Consider the following 6,000-nt stretch of genomic DNA (forward strand, 5'->3'; position numbering starts at 1 on the left):
AGAATGATGACCAGAACATGGATGGGCAATTGACCCTTTGTTATATGGGAATCACTTGGAAGAAATGGGAATGCCTATCCTGGAGAAGAGAAGATTTAGTGAACATGAATAAAACATGATAGCTTTATTTAGGCATTTGAAGGATTGTTCCCATGGTGAGAAAATTTGTTCATAACATTTGGCCTCAGGGGAGAGAACTAGAAGCAATAAATGGAAGCTTTAGAGGCCAATTTAGATGACAAAAAATTCCTATTAATTGAAACTATCCAAAAGTTGTATGGACTCCAAGAGCCTTCCAGCAGGGGCAGCTAGGTAGAACAGTGGATAGAGTGCTAAGTCTGGAGTCAGGAGAACCTGGGTTTGAATCTGGCCTCAGAAACTTCTGAGCTGTGCAGCCCTGAGGAAGCCATTTAATCCCTTTTGCCTAGAGGGTTTTTTTAAGTCTTCCAACAAAGACTGGAGTACCACATGGTTGAAAGGATTTTTGTCCTAGTATAGATTGGGCTGGATAAGATTTTGTGACTATGTGTACCCTTTACCCTGATTAGTTCTAAAAGTTTACTGTCTTGGTTTATAACATCTTGGCACCTAAAAATATTAGGCAAACAATTTTCTGATTAAGATAAAGTCAGAAGACTCAGAAACAAATCCTTTATTCTAGAGCCTTGATAGAGCCTAATCTCTGTGACTCTGGGCAAGTCTTTCAACCAATCTAAACCATACTCCTTCATTGGTAAAATGATGGTGCTAGACATACAACCAATCCCTTCCAGATTGAAAATTTATGTTCCATTGGTTTTATGAAGTGGGAAATTATAATCATAGATCCAAAGCTAGATGGGTCCCCCAAGTCTCCAATTTTACATATTTGGAAATAGGGAAGAGAGGTTCAGTCATTTTGTCTATAGTTAACCAGATTATAAATATCTGACATGAGACATGATCTTCCAAATTCAGTGGTATCTCCTCCCACTTTCTATATACTGCCTCTAGTGATTCTTAGTTGTGTCATCTGTGAAATATGGTCCTTATCTCAGAGTCATTGTGAAGATCAAATAAAGTAGTTTATTTAATTCACTGTGTCAACCTTGAAGAGCTATATAAATGTTATTATGATTAGCATTATATCTGGAGGAAAATTGGTGTAGTAGAAATTTTATAGCTCTAAAATTAGTTATATGGGTTCAAATCCTTCCTTGGATATTTACTACCCATATGGATTCAGGCTTTGGAAGAACTCAAGACAATGAAAAAAGAAATTAATAGAGGTTGAAGACAATTGGGAAAAGAACTTAAAAATACATCATCTGGAAACAGATGCACATGAACTAAAACAAGAAAATAGTGTCTTGAAAGCCAGAATTGACCAGCATGAAAATGAAGCAGAGAAAGTGACAGATGACATCGAACTAAAACAGACCAGAAGGAGAAGGATGGTAAAAGATCCAGGGATGAAATTCAGTATTTAAAAATTGGAATCCAAAAACTAGAAGCAATGACTTAACAAGGCAGCAAGAGTCTATAAAACAAAATCAAAAGAATGAAAAAAAATGAGGAAAATATGAAACACCTCATTGACAAAACTACAGATGTGGAAAATAGATCCAGAAGAGGCAATTTAAGAATTATTGGATTACCAAAAAAATCATGACAAAAGCTAAAGCCTGAATATCATTTTACAGGAAATTATCCAAGAAAATTACCCCTAACATTCTTGAACAAGAGGAAGAAGTGGAGATTGAAAAAAGTCACAGATCACCTCCTACATTTGATCCACAATTGACAGAGCCTAGGAATATTATAGCCAAATTCAAGAACTGCCAGACAAAGGATAAAAATATTACAAACTGCTAAGAAGAAGTCATTCAGACACCATGGAACCACTGTTAGGATAACACAGGATCTAGCTGCATCTACACTGAAGGACCAAAAGGCAAGGATTATGATATTCCAGAAAGCAAGGGAACTGGGTCTACAACCAAGAATCAACTACCCAGAAAAAGTGACTATATTCTTGCAGGGGAAAGTATGGCCATTTAATAAAATAGAAGACTTCCAAGCATTCATAAAGAAAAGACCAGACTTAAAAACAGAAAATTTGATGTCCAAACACAGAACTCAATAGAATCACCAAAAGGTAATGAAGAAAGGTAAAAAACAAACAAAAAACATTTTAAGGGACCCAATAAGTTCAAATGATTTGTATTCCTATAATAAAAGATGATATTGGTAACTCTTAAACATTCTCATTATCATCATGATAGCTAGAAGAAGTATACTCAGAGGGAACAGTGACAAACTGTTTAGTATGAAATGTCAAAATATACACATATATATATAAACTACAGGTAAAAAAGGAGGATAATACTAAGAGAAATGGGAATAGAAATAAAATGAGGGCAATTATATTTTTCATAAAGATGTGCTAGGGGGAAGTAGAGGAGAAGACCAATAAAATGGAAGGGTGAAAATGGTTGTATACAGTCTTCAAGAAAAATTTTATCATTACAATGGGTTCAAATGGAAGGAAAACCTTCAACTCCAAATTCAATCATCATCGTCATCATCATCAACAACATCATCATCATCATCATCATCAACAACAACAACATAATCAAGAACAACATCATCAACATCAACATCAATATCACCAACACCAAACATCATCATCAACAACATCATCAATGTCAACATCTTCTTCATCAATAACAACAGCAGCAGCAGCGGCATCAACATCATCATCAATAACATCATCAACAACAACCAAATCATTATCAATAGCATGAACAACATCATCATCATCAATGTCATCATCATCAACATCAGTTTCAACAACATCGTCATCAACATCAACATCATCCTCAGCATTATAATCAACATGAACATTTTCATCATCAACAACATCATAATGAACACGAACATCTAACTATCCATATTTTCCTGGCCCAGGAAAGATTTTTGCTGGGTGGTCTAACCTAAGAGCATACAATGCAGAGTACTGAATGAGAGCCAAAGGACCTAAACCCTAGGCTTTGTACTAGTGGGGGATCAGGAACCAAAGCTTGACAGGTCTCAAAGAGGGAAGGAACAGGTAAAGAATAGCACTACTTCTCCCAGGCAGAGATGCCCCAGAGAAAGTGAAGTTGGGTCAATGTCCAGAGCTGAAAGGTAAAGAGGAAATCCCTTCAGTTTCTGTTTTCTTCCCTGGATGGATATTATTTTGATCCCTTTAGTACATTTGAAGAATGAAATGTTTAGTTCTGTAATTTATAAGATATATTTATTGTTTGGAGATTCATGATTGGTAGGTTTAGGGAAGAGGGGAAATAGGAAGTCCCTATTTCTATTTCAACCTAAATTCTTTTCAGGGGTTGAGGGTTCAGGTCTGGGGACATGAGTCCCTGAGGACATTGTGGAGTCAGGCTGGTGTAATTTCCTAATATAGAGAGATACAGGACTACTCTGAGATCCTCCACAAATTTCCATGAAAATGACCCATCAGAATTTTGTTTGTTCTTCTTGATGGCTAAGATTGGGCTGTTAAATTCTGCTACTGTTAGTGTTAATATGCCCTGCTCCAATAAACTATTGATTATAGGAGTCATGCCTAGAATTGCTTCTTTACTGAGCTTAAACTGAGATATCTTAGGAGGTACACCATCTCTGACTTCTATTTTTACTGGTGCTGCTGATTTAATTCTACTCACATCATTCTGGTGTTTAGCAAATACTCCTCGTGGTATATCATTAGGAATTTCTTACATCGATGTTAATTCTTGCTGCTCTTCAGTTGTTTCATCTAGTTATTCCAGAAATAATAAAGGATAATGTTTAAGGGACAGCTTTGGTAGATGTAAATATATGTTCCCAGATTGTTCATACTGCAAAGTCACTCCTATTTTACCTAAAAAATCTTGTCCCAAAAGGTTGTCTGAACATCCAGGAATTAAGAGAAATGTATGGTCAATGGACAGAGGACCTACTTTTACCATTGTGCTTTTGAGCTCTGGGACCTGTTGTATTTCCCCAGTAGCTCCTGCCACTGAAACCATACCCTCAATGGTACTATATCCTGGGAATGACTTCAACACAGACTTGGAAGCACCAGCATCAATGAGAGCTTTGTATTCCTTCTTTCCCACTTTAATCCATACATATGGTTCAGGTATGTCAGTTGTTGTTGAGCCATTTTTCATGTTGTTAATGTGCACTGCCCCTACATTGTGTGGTTGGACTAATTGAAATTTCATGGCATGAAGTACTTTCTGTCTATTTCCTGCCAACTGCATCTTCCCCATGCATTCCCATATTAAGTGACCTTGGTTCAGGACATTGGATAACTCCCAGTTTTTTTTTTCCAGTATAAGGGGAGACACAGGTCCTACATTTAGAATGTTGGAGAATATTAAGCTGTTTGAAGACTGAGTATCTGTGAAAGGTGTTTCTTGTTCTATTCTACCTGTGCTTTCAGTTGTTGTTGTACCCTCTGGTAATAGGGCTAACACATCTCAGTTGTATGATTGTGTAGTTATGTCAACCCCTTCCCCAAGTTCACTATCAAAATGTTTTGAATCTTCTCCTTTATAATGCAGTGGATAAAATATTGCTGCTTCTGCATCCATACTAGTCTTCTTTTTCTCTTGAGTTGTCCTTAAATGTTTTTTTGGTTGTTTCAATTAGCACCTGTGTGGATTGGTTTGATTCTGTAAGGCTATCAGCTATGTAGTTTGTTTCTTAGTTGTAGGTTTCATTATATCTGTTTTCTTTGCTACTATTGTATTAGGATTGCCTAGAGAATTATGATGTTGCTTTTTCTCTACTGATGTAACATATTTTTTTGATGTAAGTTTTTGTAACTTTTCCTTCTCTGTTCAATCTCTAAACCAAATCTACATGCAAAGAAATTTTCTAGATAAACTCTAATCTGTTCTTTGTTTTTCTCTTTTCCTGTTAGTATGCTCTCTTTATTTGAATCATCAATATCTTGTATCTCTGCTATAACATTTTGAATCTCTTTCTCCATCTCCATAACTCCTTTCTGCTTTTTACTAATGTTTTGTTCCAACCCTTCTTGCAAAATGCTTACAAAACCCCCAAACACATTTGTTGATACCTCCCTTTTGTAATTTATGCATAGTCCCTCATATTTCTTCCTCTTAACTATTTTCCAATCATTGCCACCATATAGATCTTTTTATTTTAATGAAGTGGGGTCCTAACTTCATGCTGTGTATCTCTGTCCTTTTGCTATGACATCTGAGTAGCAAGGTTTCTCCCCCTTATTGATAGCTGCCTGCATTGTTTCTAAATCAGGAGTTTCAACTTCTTTTAATCTGCAGTGATCACAACAACTCTTAGTGTTCCTATCATAGTTCCTATAATATCCTTTGTTCTGGGTATTGGTCTGATATCTATCTCTTCTATTATGTCCTTGTTCATATTTCTGTTTTGATGAACAATTTCTTACTATGTGACTGATTTTGTTACATGGGAAATATCTTAAAGTATCTCTCTGACACCTCTGTTATGATTGATAGTTCTGCCTATTATAAGTTCTAACAGTATTTAGATTTTTAACTTTTATCTCCTTCTTCAGAGACTCTGTTTTTTCTTGTAACTTTTGCTTTAATTCATTTTTCTCCCTTTTTTGTTATTTCTAATTCTCATACAGATAGATTTCAGTGTCTCTCCGGTCAGCAATGGTTATTGAGTCAAACTTAGGGAAGAAGTTTCTGAAAAAATGCTTCATTTGGTGGTTGCACCCTTTTAGAAATTTTCTACGGACATGAGCTACTGACTCTTGGGAATCCTGACTAATTCCCAAGATTGACTTCACATTCTCCATTAGATGTTCAATAAAACTAGCAGGGTGTTCCTTTAGGTTTGTGTCTTTCTGTCAAATTTTCTCCAAGCACTAGGTCGGTCACAAAATGACTTTATAGCTTGGAGATCTACTCTGCATTTTTGAAGGTAGGAAAAACTTGCAGGGCTTGCAGAATC

The sequence above is a fragment of the Monodelphis domestica genome, chromosome 8, assembly GCF_027887165.1.
Source record: "Monodelphis domestica isolate mMonDom1 chromosome 8, mMonDom1.pri, whole genome shotgun sequence".
Lineage (NCBI taxonomy): Eukaryota > Metazoa > Chordata > Mammalia > Didelphimorphia > Didelphidae > Monodelphis > Monodelphis domestica.